General features: G+C 43.3%; 1 pseudogene; it reads left to right on the top strand.

The window, feature by feature from the left end:
- The first annotated feature begins 812 nt into the window (after positions 1–812).
- On the top strand, positions 813–4,109 carry LOC123653048 (annotated as a pseudogene).
- The last annotated feature ends 13,596 nt before the right edge of the window (positions 4,110–17,705 follow it).

Genomic DNA, 17,705 nt, shown 5'->3' with positions numbered 1-17,705 from the left:
TACCAATGCATTATTATTATTATTATCATTATTTAGGTGTTGCAGGTAGAAACACAGATAAATACATGCAGTCAATACACTGTTTAACCACAAGTTTGTTTAAAAAATGCAGATGGAAAAATTGAAGGCTCTATTTATTATTAATTATTCTTGAGAATTTAGATGAATAGGAGAGAGTAATTGTGGTGAATTTTTATATATGACATTTTTGTTGTTTTTAATCCTCACTTGAGGATGTTTATTGATTTGAGAGAGGGGGACGGAGAGCTTAGATGGAGACCCATTAATTGGTTACCTCCTGTATGTGCCCCTACTGGGGAACCCTGGATTCAGCCTGCAACCCAGGACCCTTCAATGTGTGGGCCAATGCTCTAACCACTGATCCACACCAGCCAGGACTAAATGCTATTTTTTAAGAGCCTAGACAGAATAAGTTTAAGTGACCAGGTACATGAATCATTTTGTTTCTCTGCTTTTTTGAACTCATTGTCAGCATCCTAACAATATTTCCTTTATAATCACAAGATGGCTGCAACAGTGCCATATATCAAATGCAGATAAGACAATGTTAAGAGAAGGGTGGAGGAGGATGGAGGAGGGTGGGCAGGCCAGCAGAGCTCTCTGGCCCTTTAGGCTGGAACTGGAGCTGAAGCTGCAGGGGGGGGGGGATGTCAGGGCCAAGGCTTTGAAATGGGGTGCAGCCAGGAGCTCTTGCCCCTCTTGCTGGATGGGCAGAGGTGGCCAGGCCAGTGAGGCCCCTGCTAAAGGTAGCGCCCCCTACGAGACTTCTCCCCCAGCAGGCTTCGGGGGTTCCAGCCATGCTTGGGGAGGAGAACCTGGAGGAGGAGGAAGAGGAGGATGAGGAGGAGGATTTCCTGACAGCTGGGTCTCAGGGGCTTGTGACCTTTCAGGACTTGACTGTATACTTCTCGCTGGAGGAGTGGGAGAGGCTGGTGGCTGCACAGCGGGCCCTGTACAAAGAGGTCATGCAGGAGAACTACTGCATTCTGGCATCCCTGGGGTACCCCATCCCCAAGCCAGATCTGATCTTCTGGCTAGAACAAGGAGAGAAGCCTTGGGTACCAGACAGCCCCCTGGCCCGAGGAGGGAGACATTGTCACTGGCGTCTATACAGGAGCCTGGTTCTGGACCGATGACCTGGATGACCATGAGGAGGAGGATGACGAGGACTTCCTGGCAGAGGTGGCCGAGGAGGAGAGCCAGCCCGCGGGCTGTGGTTGGCGGCCTATGGTGTGGGGGACGTGCCTGGAACGTGGGGCCCAGATGACTCAAATTCGGGGCAGACTCCAGAGGGTTGGAGGCTCGACCCGGGGGGCCTCGGGGCCCTGGTTGAGGGGTCAGAGGTGAAGCCCTTCCTGCCAGGCCGGGAGCCCAGCGTGAGCCTGCTGGCGCCTTGGGCATTCCCAACCAACGTGGCCAACCAGGCGGAGCAGCCTGAGACCACGTGCAACGTGTGCGGCAAGGTATTCCCGCACTGGCCCCGCCTGGCCAAGCACCAGCGCTACCACGCTGTGGTTAATAAGCTGTTAACGGAACGGGACGTATAAATACGTCAAACATAAACAATATCGGGTACGGGTAGGACATATGAATACGTCCTTGAAATATATGTTGCGCCCTCAAACGGGCAGGGTGTATATTTCCGAACAACAATGGTATTAGTCATCCATACATGTCTCGACATGAATTTATGACACGGAGGGAATCAGCATAATTTCGCTATTGAGAGTGGTGGACGTGTTCTGGGTGAGCAGTGACGGGTATGTACTTACACTTACCTACCTATTTTCGTATTATATATTATTGACTTATATTTTTTATATCTCCAACCTTTATATAATAGAAAAACATATAAAATTGATCCAATCATCAATAATTTGTCAGAAAAGTTTAAAAGTTTTTATGTATGTGAACGAGAAATATGCGTAAATGAATCTCTTTTATTATGGAAAGGGAATTTATCTTGGAAACAATATATATCTACAAAAAGAGCTAGATTTGGAATGAAGTTATTTATTTTAAGTGAAAGCCAATCTGGATACGTACAAAATATAATTTTAAACACAGGCAAGGACACAAATTATGGTTCAAACTACCCACAAGAAAAACAATCAACAAGAATTGTTTTGGAGTTAACACATGACTTACTGAATAAAGGGTATAGGATTTACTTAGATAATTTCTATACATCAATTCATTTGGCTGAACTCTTGTGTCAAAACAATATAGATATTGTTGGAACAATGAGGATAAACAGAGTCAGAATCCCCAGTGAAATAAAAACAAAAACATTACAGAAAAATAAACATATAGTAAGAATCAAAGACAAACTTATGGTTTTAAAATGGAAGGATAAAAAAGATGTATTGATGCTCAGTTCTATTCATAATGACAAAAAGACAATGATTGAAAAGAGAGGAAGAAGGCAAGAAAAACAGAATGTTGTCCTGGATTATAACAAGAATATGGGCGGCGTAGATTTGGGAGATGGAGTTATGGTGGCCTACACGGCTGCCCGTAATAGAGTAAAAAAAATTATAAAATATTTTTTCTACGATTAATTGATATGTGCTGCTTCAATGCATATATTATATACAAAAAAGATAAAGGTCATTTGGATCAATTATACTTTCTGAGAGAGTGTGTAGAGAAATTGGTAGATAACAACATAGTGAAAACCCACCCAAAGACATCAACAAGCAGCTCTACATCTATACCATCACGCTTAGTTGAAAGGCATTTTCCAGAACAAATGAAAAGCGATATAGGAAAAACTAAATCTAGGAAATGCCGAGTTTGCTACAAAAAAGGTGTTAGGAAAGAATCTACATACTGGTGTCTGGATTGTAAGGTAGCACTATGTATCAACAATTGTTTTAAAATATATCACACGGAAGTTGAGTTTTGAATTTTTACATCTATATTTCAATTTTTAAACTCAATATTTCTATTTTATTTGTATGCTTTTGTTTATTGTTCCATAATTGTTAACTTTTTTATATTTTTATTGTGTATAGAAATAAAAAATATTTTTTGTAATCTTTATAATTGTAAAAATTAGAATTTTTTAATTCGATGTTTCCTTTTTTATTGGTATTTTCTATTTGTAATTTTGTATTTTCCTTTGTGCTTTATATATAAATAAACGAAAAAATATATATTTCATTTATTTTAATTAAGTATAAATAAATAAAGTAATAATATAAAATTACGTCCACTGGGTGTGACATACTGACACGTCCTAGTGAAAGAGTATGCGCCCGTTGTACATTGTGTAATTAAAAAGGGAACTCCCCGGTTAACAGGTTTTAAGTCCTTCGGCTGCAATGAGTACCACTGGTACCTGGCCATCCACCAGCGCATGCACATGGGCCAGAAGCCCTTCCAGTGCCCTGCTGCAAGCGCTTCATCTACAAGTCGCACCTGGTCACACTCCAGCGCGCACACATGGGCGAGTGGCCCTACCCGTGCCCGCACTGCGGCCACAGCTTCAGCCAGAGATCAGCGCTGGTGTGGCACCAGGCCCCGAATGCGGCCAGGCCTTCCACCTCTGCTCCGACTTACAGCGCCACCAGCGCAGTGGTGGCTGCTCCGAGCCAGGGCGTGATGGACCTCGGCAGGAGCCCTGAGACACAGCGTTGGCAACGGGGCCAGAGGAGGCCGAGGCCGGGCTCCAGGGACCCGATACCAGAGAGGCGGAGGCCCAGGCAGACGCCAGAGACATGGTTGCGGCTGCACCGGAGGCTCCCGCCCCCCAGAGCTAGGAGGACCCCAAGCCGGACCAACGCTTCCCAGAGCTGGGCAAGGGCCTGGGCAAGGGCGAAGGCTCCTTGCCACACCCGCTCGGCTTCCTTTTTCCCCTTTACCTCAAGTCCTGGCTCCATCCTGACAGCTTCCCAATGCTTGGCCTTCCTGCCGAAGGGTGCCCCCTGTCCGGACCCCTAGGGGCCTGGCTGGGGGGCCGGGCTGGCCAGCGGGCCCGAGGGCAGCAGCCCGAGGTGGAGAGCCTGTGGATCTGCTCCAACTGCGGCAAGACATTTGGGGGCCACGCAGCGCTGGCCAAGCACGAGCGCTATCCCTGCAGGTGAGCGACCGCACCGCTGCGCAGACTGCAGCAAGAGCTTCATGTACAGCAGCTTCGTGTAGGGCTCGCACCTGGCGCACCACCGACCCATGCTCACCTTGTGCGCTGTGTGCTCCGTTGGCTTCAGGCAGCGGCCCACCTCACGGCGCAGGGGCACGCGCACACGGGGGAGTGGCCACCACTTCCGGCAGAGCGTGGCGCTGACGTGGCACCAGTGGTCACACGCAGAGAAGTCACGCCGAGATGCCTGGACTGCGGCAAGGGCCAACTGCGGCCACCGCACCTGCTCACGCACATGAAGACACACCTCAACGCAGGGGCGTGCCTGGGTACTCCCCTGCACCCAAGGCTGAGGCGACCGCCAAGGGTCTCCCGGGCCAAAGCACGGCCCCCCAGAGAGCGCGGCAGCACCCTGCTGGAGTGCGCGGGTGGGACCAGCTTAGGCGCCAAGCCCACGCCATTCCTGGGGCCCTCAGGCGCCAACCGGGAGGGCTTCATCTGAGGCCTAAGGGGGCACAACCTGCAGGAAGGGGGCAGAACATGCAGCCAGGGTGCCAGCTGCTGCGCCAGCCTCCCCTCTGCTTCCGGCTGAGGGTCCAGTGCTGGTGCTGTGCCTTCCCTCAACCAGGCCTCAGCCCCCTTTCTCCAGCCCAGTGTGTGGGAGCACACACCACACCACGGAGGCGAGAGCCGAGTGGCCAACCTACAAAGCAGCACCATCCCTGGTCGGTGCCCTAAAGCCGGGACTGGGGTGCCAGGCCTGCTATTTATCTCTCTGGGGTCTTAGCCTCAGAACAGGTGGCCAAGGAATCTGTGATCGGGTCTTACACAGGGAAGCCCTTTGGGGAGTGGGGGGAGGAAGCAGGGCTGCTCCGTGGGTTTGCAGACGTCCCCCCACCCTCATTGAGAGGCTTATGGGCTCCTACTCACTCAAGTCCCTCTGGGAGCCGAAGACCTGTGCTCAGAGCCCTGCATTTCCCAAGGACCCACTCCTCCCTCCCTGGGCGGAGCTGCAGCAGGACAGACAGCTTTGGTTCATTTCAGTCTCCAGTGGCTCCAAGGAGGAAGCCAAAAACCTAATCTGTAGCTCCAGGGCGGCAGGCCCCATGGAGTTTACAGCCTTATTCTGGGGTCACCCACTCTGCTTGCTCCACTTGAGCACCTATGTGGGCCAGGTGCTGTTGTGGGCAGCAAGACCTGGTCGAGTCAGGGCTCCAGATGGATAGCAAGACCCTGTAGAATCAGGGCTCCAGATCAGGGAAGGAACTAGCAACCAGACCCACAATAAAGAATGTAGCATGATACACTTTAGCCAAGCATAACTGTTAGCCATAAAATAGTTCTGTTGCAAGACTCAACCCCCAGGCAGGCACGTCCTATTTCCAGTAGCTGCAAGGCAGAACAAACAGACCAAACCAGGTCAAACAGAGACTGCTTAAGCTGAAAATAAACCCCTACCCCAGGTGTTGTATAAACTTTAAATGTTACTGTACTAGTGGAATTTTTCTATAACTTATAACTGACCTTTCTTTGTTAAAACTTTTAGCCAATCATAATCTGCCAGGCATCCCTAAGACGGGGATAAAAGTAGCATACTTAGAGTGGGTGGGGCTCTCGTTGCTCGCTGCTGTGTCAGTTGAGACATGAACCTGGACGAGTTCGTAATAAGGGCTTCCTAAATTCCAATTTGGCTGACTGGTGGTCGTCATTCGCGGGTCGCCCACAACAGTGCTAGTCCACCGGTTGCTTCACTGTCCACCTTCTTCTGAGTCCTTGGTGCTCACTCCAGCCCTGAGGGGGCGCACCCAGAGATTGGGCCTCGGCCCCAGCCTTCACCCCCTCCGACTGCCATCTCTCCTGGGGTCAGCCCGACGTTCAGAATTAATAACCAGAGTGAAGTGACTGAGGTTGGTGCCAAGATCATTCCTCACGCCCATAACCAGGGCCCAAGACACCTGCAGGCCCCTCGACCTCCTTTTCTCCCAATTCCACACCAGAAGCAGACAGTTCCTGTCCAGAGACCCCTCACAGAGCGGCAGTCTGCCCAATGGTGGCCCGCATCGGGGCCATGGGCACAAACCCTGGGCTGAACAGCAAACCAAGCACCCAACTATGCAAGGCCACACCTGCCTGCACCCCACCTCCAGCTGGGCCCTTGAGACCCACTGGGAGGCCGGCTGAGGCAAAGCTCATTTGAGACCCCTTCCATCCTAAGTGGGACCAGGAAACAGATTTTTTCACAACTGCATTCCCTCTTAGAGCTGGTTCCTTCTGTTTTAGTGTAGATGTGGCCTTGGAGCCAGGAGCCAGCAGCCGAGCTGCGGGGCTGGAGTAGGAGGCCCAGTAGTCAGTGGGTGGGGAGAGGGCCTGGGTGGCGGTGGCATGAATTAGCCGGGCTGGGTTGGGGGTGGGGTGGTGAGAGCAAAGGTCCTGGTCCCCGGCCTCTCCTCTCCCTGTGGGACAGGGGCCTCAGAGAGGTCCAAGGGCACCTTGGGCTGGCCCCCGGTGGCTGGGGTCTGGCTCTGTGCTATGCCTCCTGGTGTAGCCCTCAAATGGGTGCCCCCCCCCTAACCCCAGGTGCTTCTGCCCTGCTCCAGGCCGTGGGCAGGAGGACCAAGCTTTAATAAAGATGAGAAACGGGGGTGGGGAAAAGACAATGTCCAGAGGCAGAAAGTGGGCCACAGCATTAGTGTCTTCTGATGAAGGAGAAAACAGTTATCAGAAGCCCTCAATAAATTTTTACTCATGTGTCATTGGCCAAAATTCATGATCACTCTAAATGAAGCAATGGCAAGGAGAATAGGACCAAAACAATTGGCCTAAATTGATCAAGATTTATGCCTGGCTGAAAATAGGACCCTTGGCATGTTGGGCAATGGTGGACACATTAAATAAGTTTTGTCTTTGCAAGAAAAAAAAGGGGAAGTGGATATTTAATATGCGAGTACCTGTTATAGAGAAAGTATTCTATAGGTCATTCTGTAAAGTCATAAATATTGAGTATACCTCAAATAAAATTGAGACCTATAATTTTGATGAGCACATTTGGAAAGAAAAGTTTAATTTCTCCAACGGGCCCTTGCCTAGTAAGTATTCTAATGTCTAATACTAGTAAATGTCTAATACTAGGCTTATTAGAATTCAAATAAAATTTTTATTATAACTTAAAGCTTACTTGTTAGTTTTCTATAGCCAACATAAATATAAATACAGATATATTTCAGGCATCTACACTAATAAAAGAGAAACATGAAAATTGACCATCCCTCTACTATGCCCACCAGCCAATCAGAGCGAGCATGCAAATTAACTCAACAAAGATGGCAGTTAATTTGCATATGCAGGCTCCCAGGTTCCTGAGTCTGGGAAACATCCTAAGGACCCAGGCCACTCCTAGCCTGTAGGCCCATGCATAGACACCAAGCGGCTAGGGGTGTGGCAGGAACATCCACTGAATCACCACAGCAATGCAGCACACTTGCATCTGCTCCAAGTCATAGCCCGGGTCCAAGCCCCCAGGCTAGTGCCCATAATGGGGCTCACTCCCTGCCTGGGGAGCGTGCAGACCCAGCCACCACTGTGTGGCCTGAGTCCTCATGCCCACCAGCCTGGCGCCCACAATGCAGGGCTGGCTGAAGGCCTGGGGGAGGTGCAGACTCAGGGCCACCACACAGCTCGGTACCCAAAACAGGGCTGGTACCCAAAACAGGGCTGGCTCTTGACCTGGGGTGTGTGCCCCCCACATGCTGCAGGGACATGCCCCTAGCCCAGTGGACACAACACAGGGGGTCCTCTGCACATGAGCAGGAGAGGAAACACCTTTTCTTTTTTTAAATATATTTTATTGATTTTTTTAACAGAGAAGAGGGGAGAGAGATAGACAGTTGGGAACACCAATAAGAGAGAAACATTGATCAGCTGCTCCTACACACTCCCCACTGGCGATGTGCCCCCAATCAAGGTACATGTCCTTAATAGGAATCAAACCTGGGACCCTTCAGTCTGTAGCAGATGCTCTGTCCACTGAGCCAAACCAGTTCAAGCGTAAACACCTTTTCTGACCATTCATTCGCTAAGCCCCAGAACGCTGCCACTTACAGTGTTCTTGGTAACTTGGGTAATAAGAATCCAGGAAGGTGACCTAGGGTTTTTCCACCTCACTCTTGGAGGAAAAAACAAAGGTCTGCTTCTAGAGAGGCTAAGAAATGTCATATCCTGCCCTAGCTGGTTTAGCTCAGTGAATAGAGCCTTGGCCTGCTGACTGCAGGGTCTGGGTTGGATTCTGATTAAGGGCATGTACCTAGGTTATAGGCTCCTCTCTGACCAGGGCTCATGTCAGGGCTCATGCAGGAGGCAACCAATAAAAGTGTCCCTCTCACATTGATGTTTCCCTCTGTCTCTCCCTCTCTCTTGCACACTCTAAAAATCAATGGAAACATATCAGGTGAGGATGAAAAAAAGAAAGAAATGTCATAGCCTATGAAAGAGACATCTTGAAAATGCCTAAAGAAAGTTGTCATTTCTTTCATGGTGAAGGGACTGGACTCCGTGTTGATGAAAACACTTTGGCGGCTGCAGTGGCTGGCAGTGGTTGCAGCAGCGGGTTGATGGGGCTGACACCTTCCTCTGATCAGCCTGGTCACCTCCTGCAGAGGGAGGCCAAATTTCAGCTTAGGCCCGCTCCCCCCAGGTCTAATCTGTCAGTAGGACATCTTCTGAGGGCTTCCAGTCTGTGAGAGGGGGCAGGCTGGGCTGAGGGACTCCTCTCCACCCCAGTGCACGAATTTTGTGCACTGGGTCCCTAGTTATGCATAAGGGAACAGAAAAATTGCATAAAAATATAACCATATCTTACAACCAGAATTGAATGTCAGTTCAGTGTCTTTTTACATTTTTTAATTGATTTTTAGAGAGGAAGGGAGAAGAATGGAGAGATAGAATCATCAATGAGAGAGAAACATAAATCATTTACCTCCCACATGCCCCATACTGGGGATTGGACCCACAACCTGGGCATTTTCCCTGTCCAGGAATCAGACTGGCAACCTCCTAGTTCATGGCTTAATGTTCAATGACTGAGCCACACAGGCTGGACTGAATGTCAGTTTAGGTTCTTAACTTATAACCATACCCAAAGAGTATCTGAGAAAAGTGAATGTGTCCATTTCTGACTTCCTGTCTTTCTGAGTCATTAGAAAATGAATTATAATTCTCCAATTTGCCTTACACACGTTAGTGAGCTAATTACAATACTTTACAGGTCAGCCTACTTAAAAATAAAACTGTGGAAGTTGTGATTAACCTACTGGCAATTGAGAGACAGCAAAGATGGATTATCTCCACATGCTCAGGGGACTGCTTGAAGTTTAGAGAGCCACATCTGTTTCTGTTATAATTTGGTATTTTCCCTCTATGGAGGCTCTCTCTGGCCCTGTTGACTTGCAGATATGCAAATGAATCATACTCATGCATGCTTAGTTTCTGGGGTGGAAAGTTTCCAGGCATAGACATAGCAAAAAGTCATGCTACATTCACCTTCAGAGCCTGAAAAATGTATGCTAGTTCCCATAAGCAAACTTTCAATTTTGGAGAGAGACAGTAAAAGCTTATGATATATTTCAGTGTGAATGGGGTTGAAAAGAGGTGAAACATTTTATTACTATAGGATGCACTGATGAGAATAAAAATAATACCTTTGAACAAGTTCAATAAATCCTTGAATATTTGTTTTTTTAGTTCTCCATATTTTATTCATTCAAGTTTCCTAAAAAGATTCACATAATTCTGCATTAGAACCATGTAATCAGAAAGTCATAATATGCAATGATAGTAATCTTTCACACAGATACTTCATTGACTTTAAAGATTAAAATAATGTTTTAAAAATAGTTTTGTTAATCAATATGCAGACTCAGTTTTGTGATTATATGTCAGAGTTGAGTCCACTATTTTAGATGGAAGTCAGAGAAGTGATAGATAATCAAGCAGTCAGCAGAATAACAGTAATTTTGACAACCAAAAGAAGTGAATCGACCAAAAATATTCCTTCATATAGACCAATGTTCACCACCAGTGGGTCAAACCCCCAACCCATCAGAAAATAGTTGATTCAGTTTATTTCATAAACATTGGCATATGATCCCATTAAAATAAAATTCATTGACTGGAGCTTTGAACATACCCAATTTCTTATAGGAAATTTTAGTTTTCCACCATTGGTTGAGATGCATCAATTTGAAATTATTATAGATTTGTCTTATTAGCCTTATGTCCAGGACACATTAGTACAAGAAAGTAAGACTATGCTGACTTATAAATTTATTTAACTTCACTGAAGAGCTGCATATTTGTGCACAATCAATTAATGCAGATTTATAAAGATATGGGTATATGGGTAGTGCTATGTTAAGTGCAACAAAAGGCAGGGAAGAATTAGAACTAAAGTCCCTATTCCTAACCTATTTCAGGTTAGGTCTCTTTGAGAGAAGTATAGTGTCTGGAAAAAAATAAATAGTTTCATTCTACTATGTGATGGTTAGCCTATTCATTGGGTAATATGTTCATTTTTGGCTGTCACCCCAAAAAAAGTCATCCAGATGCTAGAACTTTGTATGCAGGAATAAGAGGATTGGAGAATGTGGGCATTGATATTGGCATGTGTGAAAGAAAGATTGTACTTGTTTGTATGATATATAGGATATTACTTGGACCAAAGAGTGAGTAGAAGTTATATAGATAATTAATTCATCTTATTTTAAAATTTCCTTTATTTTCTTACTGTATCTCTGTTGTGGAAGCTTAAATTAATAATAGTTCTCAGTTGATGGTACACTGATATCATTGTTGCTTGCAAAGCACAGACTTATTTATTTTTTATCTATTTCCATTTTTCATTCCCCCAGGCAACCATTCTCATCTTTTAATATGTTTTGTGCTTGTGTAATTTTAGTTTACACAAATGGTATTGTGATATAGATCTCATTCTCTTTATTTTCCTTTTTCACTTGACATTTTTTTAAAATTCTACTTCAGTGCATGTATATCTACTTTGTCATTTCTAAATGCTACATAATCTCTATAATGCACACACACCACATTTTCCTATCAGATATCCCAGTAATGAATATTCCAACCGCTTTCAACTCTTTGCCTCCATAAACAACAGTGCAGTAAATAGCCTTGGACATGTACCCTTCTGTACTTTTGTGAGAGAATATATCCTGCGTTACACAGTGTACATACATTTAGTTTGACTAAATAGTTCCCTATTGCTCTCTGGAATGACTCATTCCACCAACAGTGCATGACAGACTGTGGAGCCCAGGGGTTAGGAAACTTTTTATATAAAGGATAAGATAGTAATTTAGATTTTTCAGGCCATACAGAGTCATATTCATATATGTTTCCTGTTGTTCTTATCACCTGTCACAAATGTAAAAACAATTTTTTCATTGTTGACTGTTCAAAAAATGGGCAAGAACATCATTTGATCTTTGAGCTATCCAGAGGCCTGATGTAGCCAACACCTTTGCCAACATATAACAGATCATTCACTACTCTAACTTTGGTCAGTTGCATGGATGTAAACTGAGAGCTCACTGTTTTAAGTTTCACTCCTCTGATTATTAATCAGTTAGATCATCCCTTTAATTGTTAATATTTGGATTTCTTCATCAATAAACTTCCTATTTGAAAATTTGCTCAGTTTTTCTAGTTTTTATTTTATTTTATTTTTAGTAGTTTGTTATACATTAGATATTATTCATTTTCAGTTTTAGGTACTTTTAGTATCTCTTTCCAATCAGTTATCTGTTCATTAACACTATTCATTCTGTCTTTCAATGAACAGAAATTCTTAATGATGTATTTTAAGAACTTTGTAATTATCTGAAGTATAAACAGATGGAGTGAGTCACCAGAAAAGACAGTAAGTTTTTAAGCACTGAAGTGTTTTCTTTTTTTAAAAAATTTATTTATTGATGAAGGTATTACATATGTGTCACTGAAGTGTTTCTGAAAAGGCTGAATGGACATTTGGCATCAATGTTATATTGTAGTGTTTCAAATATTGAATAGGTATTATGGATTAGATTATTAAAGTTTCTTTAAACACTGAGATTAGTATGTATGAAGCAAGTGAGACCAGTATTTGGAAATCACAGGATTTGAGTAGTAGAAGGGATATTAGTGATTCATCTAACCCAGACTTCTCATTTTGCATAGTAAGAAACAGCACAGAGCAGTGGGGGTTCTGGCTCCAATTTTCCACAGTGAGTCAGTGGCAGAGGCTGGATTAGAATTTCCTTCTTCATCGTTCACTGCACTTTCCACTACCTCAAGATAAAAAAATTCTAAATTGAATGGTTCAGCAGTAAACAGTATAGGCTATTCCAGAAGTGGGAGGATGCCAATGAGGTAGAAAAGTATGCAGAAAGGGGAATCTACAAGTTTTCCTAGGACTGACTGGTTCATGATAAATGCTAGTGCTACTTCTGTAACAATTTATAACCTATTTTTGTTGTCATTTACAACATAGGTTCCCTCCTTGAAATTATTGGCTTTGCCATGCACCCCATGCACAAATTGTAGTATCTTTTCTCTTTACAAGACTACTGTGCCTTTACAGCTAAGGTAGGATTGTATAATGAACTAAAAACATTGCACTCAAGAGAGCTTCTAGGCGGGTGTCCAACTGCCATTGCACAAAATCAGTCTCCTCCCACAGAGTTCAGTAACAAAGACTTTCAAGATCTCTGCCCCTTTCTGCCCTTTCTCTACTCTAATGAAAAAGCTTACAGAAAACATGGAGTTATTTAAATCAGCTTATTTGAGTTAGGTCTTACTAGGTCCATCATGGCACTACTAGAGAAATTATATCTTTAGACATAGTTTCTTCTCTTTCCATAGATTTTGGGCTTTTTGAGTTTTGCACATTGGTAAATTACAAAATAAGATTATAGGGCTCTTTTGGTAAGGTGATAACATTTCCAAGCAACTCTTACAGTCTTCTAATGTTCATATATGAGTTCATAGCATTAGCAATTTTAATGTTGGTAGAGAATGGGGGACATGGGGTTTATAGGTTAGGAAAATGTATTTGCAATATTATAGGGTAGCCATAACTTTGAGTGTGATTTATAGTCACATGCATACATCAGGAGTTCAGTAAAGATGCTCCAGATCTTTTTGGTCAATAGGAATGTTTTCATGACTAGCTTGTTTCATCATCTGAGAAGCACAGTGGGAGATTTCTCAGTTTTTTCCCAGGACTTGACCAAACTTGACAGCTTAAGTTGAAGGATACAGAGGCTACTTTCATAAGACTACTTTCAAAGTCTTTGCTCAATTTCAGTTTTCCTTGTCATCTAATTCCCTCTACAATGTGTCTAGCACTCCTGTATAAGAGTATACACAGAGTAGGGAAAAAGCAGATTTACAGTTGTGAGTACACGAAACAGTTTATTCTATATTATTATTTACTAGTAGCTCTGCACACAAATTAATGTGCCAGTAGCTTGCCAGTAGCTCGCTGTCACCCTCCAGTAGCTCTCTGCCTGCTGCCCTGCCCTTCTGTAGCTCCCCACACTCCCCCTCCCTCCTGCCCCCTCATAGCTTGCTCCCCTGCCCCCTCCTGTAGCTCTCCATTGCCTGCTTGTAGCCAGTAGCCCACTGCTGCGCTCCTGCCCACTCTCCTGTAGCTCCCCCATGTCCCCACCATCCCCTCTCATAGCTTGCTGCTCTGTCCCCTCCTGTAGCTCTCTGCCGCTGGCTTGTAGCTCGCTGATCCATGATCTGGTTGTTACATGGTCGGCCAAGCATAATGACCATTTGCATATTACAACTTTATTATATAGAATTATTTATTTTATTATATTTCATATGAACAACTGTAAATTTACTTTGCCCCACCCTGAATTTGATACAACAAGATATTTAGGTGCTTCCCTGGCCAGTCTTGCTCAGTGGGTAGAGAGTTGGCCTATGGACTGAATGGTCCCAGGTTCTATTCCTGTCAAGGAATGCCTGGGTTGCAGCCTCAAAACCCTTAGGTGGTGTGCAGAAAGCAGCCAGTCAATGATTCTTCTCTCTCATCAATGATGTTTCTATCTCTCTGTCTCCCTTTCTCTCTCAAATCAATAAAAATATATTTTAAAAGAAAAAAAAAAGATATTCAGGTGCTGGTAAAGTTTAGAGTAACCAAGAACAGTTCTTTATAATATCGATCCCAATTTATCAGTATTATCTACTTTTGACTTTGGGGTTGACCATTATGCTAAAGCTATTTCTGTTGCCCCTTTTCTAATTATTTTAATTTTTATTAAATTTATTGCAGTGACATTGGTTAGTAAAAGTACATAGGTTTCAGGTATACAGTTCTATAACACATTATCTGTATTGTGTGTTCACAACCACAGGTCCATTCCGGTTCCATCACCATTTATCTCCCTTTATCCTATTTTACTTCCCATTTCATGACCCATGTGGTTCAGGGTTCTGGTTCAGAGTTCAGGTTCTGGAGAAGGCTGCACACAACTGAAAATAGACTAGGAAAGTATTAATTTGGCAATATTGGGGGCCAGGCGGGAGGCCACCTTTAGTGGGAGGACTATACACTGCTCTAGCCTTGCTATCCCTTTTATTGAGGCTATGGGAAATACCCATACCGCTTAGGCAGGAAATTCCAATAACAAAAACACATAAGACAAACAGAGGTGGAGGCTGCTTTATCTAATAATGTTTCAACTAAACAGTGAGTGGTTAGAGCAATTAAGGTTGTTGACCTGCCTTCCCAGTTTCCTGTCCACATCTCTCTATTAATGAAACAGTGATTGGTTTCTAGTTTCCAGCACTCCCATAACTCCGTTACCCTCTGATAATCATCATACCATTGTTTTTGTCTATGAGATTTTTTTTCTTAATTCATTCACCTTTTTATAAAGCTCCCTAATTCCCCCACTCTGACATCTGTCAGTTTTCTGTATCTATGACTCCAGCTATATTTTTGTTTGTTTTTATTGATTATATTCCACGTATAGGTGAATTCATATGGCATTTGTCTTTTTCTGACTGGCTTATTTCACCTAGCATAACACTCTCCAGGTCCACTTATGTGTACTATAGCTTTTTTGTTTTTTTTTTTATCCACTCATTGGCTAATGGGCACGTGGGCTGTTTCCAAATCTTAGCTATTGTAATTTGTGCTGCTATGAACATAGGAGTGCACATTTTTTTTTTCTGACTGGTGTTTTGGGTTTCTTAGGATATATTCCTAGAAGTGGGATCATTGGGTAAAGTGGGGATTCCATTATCCACAGTGGCTGTACCAGTCTGCATTCCCAAAGAATATATATCTTTCTGCTTTGTGGTGAAAGGCTCTGTAAACAACAAATAAATCTATCTGATCTCATGTGTCAAATAAGGCTGCTGGATCCTTGTTGATTTTCTGTCTGGAAAATCTATACAATGATGTCAATGGGGTGTTAAAATCCCCTTCTATGACTATTACTGTCAATATCTCCCTTTATGTACATCAAAGTTTGCATTATATATTTAGTTACTCCTATGTACACAACATTTGCATCCTCTTGTTGAATTGTTCCTTTTAACATTATGTAGTGTTCTTCTTTGCCTCTTGCCAAATCCTTTGTTTTAAAGTCTGTTTTGCCAGTTATAAGTATTGCTACCCAAGCTTTTTCAATTTCCATGTGCCTGAAATACAATCTTCCATCCCTTTACTGGTATTCTTTGTGTATCTTTCATTCTAATGTAGGTTTCTTATAGACAACATATACTGTATGTGGGTCTTGTGTTCTTACCCATTCAGCTACCCTATGTCTTTTAATTAGATCATGTAATCCATTTATATTCAAAATGATTATTGATAGTTATGTATTTATTGTCATTTTATTCTTTTAACTGTGTTACTTTTTTCCCTCTTCTCTTCTTTTTCTTAAAGAAGCCCCTGTAACATTTCTTGTAATACTGGTTTGTTGGTAACAAGCTCCCTTAGCTTTTTTTTTTATATATGAAGCTCTTTATTTTTTCTTAGATTTTTTAAAAAAACATATTTTATTGATGTTTTACAGAGAGGAAGGGAGAGAGATAGAGAGCTAGAAACGTCGATGAGAGAGAAACATCGACCAGCCACCGCTTGCACAGCCCCTGCCGGGGATCTGCCCACAACCAATGTACATGCCCTTGACTGGAATCGAACCTGGGACCTTTCAGTCCGCAGACCGACGCTCTACCACTGAGCCAAACCGGTTTCGGCAATTTTTTCTTAGATTTTAAATGATAGCCTTGCTGAGTAAAGTAGTCTTGGTTGTAGCTCCTTGCTTTCAGTCACTTTGAATATTTATGGCAATCCCATCTGCCCTGCAGAGTTTCTGTTGAGATGTTACTTGACAGTTTTATGGGAGCTCCCTTTTAGGTAATCAACTGCTTTTCTCTTTCTGCTTTTATGATTCTTTGTCTTTAATCTTTACCATTTGAATTATAATGTGTCTTGATGTGGGACTCTTGGTTCATCTTCTTTGGGACTCTCTATGCTTCCTGTACTGGTCTGTCCTTTTTCTTTTCCCAGCTTAGGTAATATTTTAGTCATTATTTCTTCAAATATGTTTGCAATTCCTTGCTCTCTCTCTTTTTCTTGTACTCTTATGATGCATATGTTGTTACACTTCATGTTGTCCCAAAAGTTGTTCAAACTCTAGTCATTTTTTAAAATTCTTTTTTTCATTTTGCTGCTCTGATTGGTTGTTTTCTGTAAATTGCTGGTTTAATCTGCTGCTTCATCCAACCTACTATTTATTCCTTCTAGTGTATTCTTCATTTCAGATATCACATTCTTCATTTCTGACTAGTTCTTTTTTATGGTTTCTATGTCTATTTTTATGCTTGCTAACTCTTTGTTCATGTTGTCACTGAGTTCCTTTGAGCATCTTTATAACCCCCTTTTTGAACTCTATATATGATACATTGCTTGCTTCAATTTTATTTAGTTCTTTTTCTGGAGAATTGTCATCTTCTTTCATTTGGGGAATGTTTCTTTGTCTCCCCATTTTGACTACCTCTTTATGTTTGCTTCTACATATTAGGAAGATCTGCCATGACTCACACTCTTGATGGATTAACTTCTATAGTACTTGGCCTGTAGAACTCAGTTGCACTGTCTCTTTGATAATCTGAGCTGGGTAGTCCAGGAATGTCCCTTCTGTGGATTATGTGGGCCTTCCTGTTATAACTTAGTTTTGATTGCTATTGTCTTGTTTCTGTGTTGGGAATTGACCCTTAGGCTATACGTGACTAAAAATTGTCTCTGACCACAGTATATGAGTTGTTGTGCAGGTGCTGACCACATGAAGCAGAATTCACCTCAGCAGGGTCTGGTGCCTGCCAAGACCTCCCTTTGAATATTCTGCTTGTGAAGCTAATTGGATACTGCTGTTGCCTCTTTTCTTTCCCAATAGAGCACATAGTTCTGGCACTAAATAGCTTTCCTCCCTATCCTTTCCAGTAACAGTACACCTGCTCCCATTATCCTCTTTCTCAATGTTGTTTAGCCCAAGGACACAATTTAAACACTGATTATTTCTCTTCA

The sequence above is a fragment of the Pipistrellus kuhlii genome, unplaced genomic scaffold (genome assembly GCF_014108245.1).
Source record: "Pipistrellus kuhlii isolate mPipKuh1 unplaced genomic scaffold, mPipKuh1.p scaffold_m20_p_29, whole genome shotgun sequence".
NCBI lineage: Eukaryota > Metazoa > Chordata > Mammalia > Chiroptera > Vespertilionidae > Pipistrellus > Pipistrellus kuhlii.
This window is presented reverse-complemented; position numbering and strand designations above follow the sequence as displayed.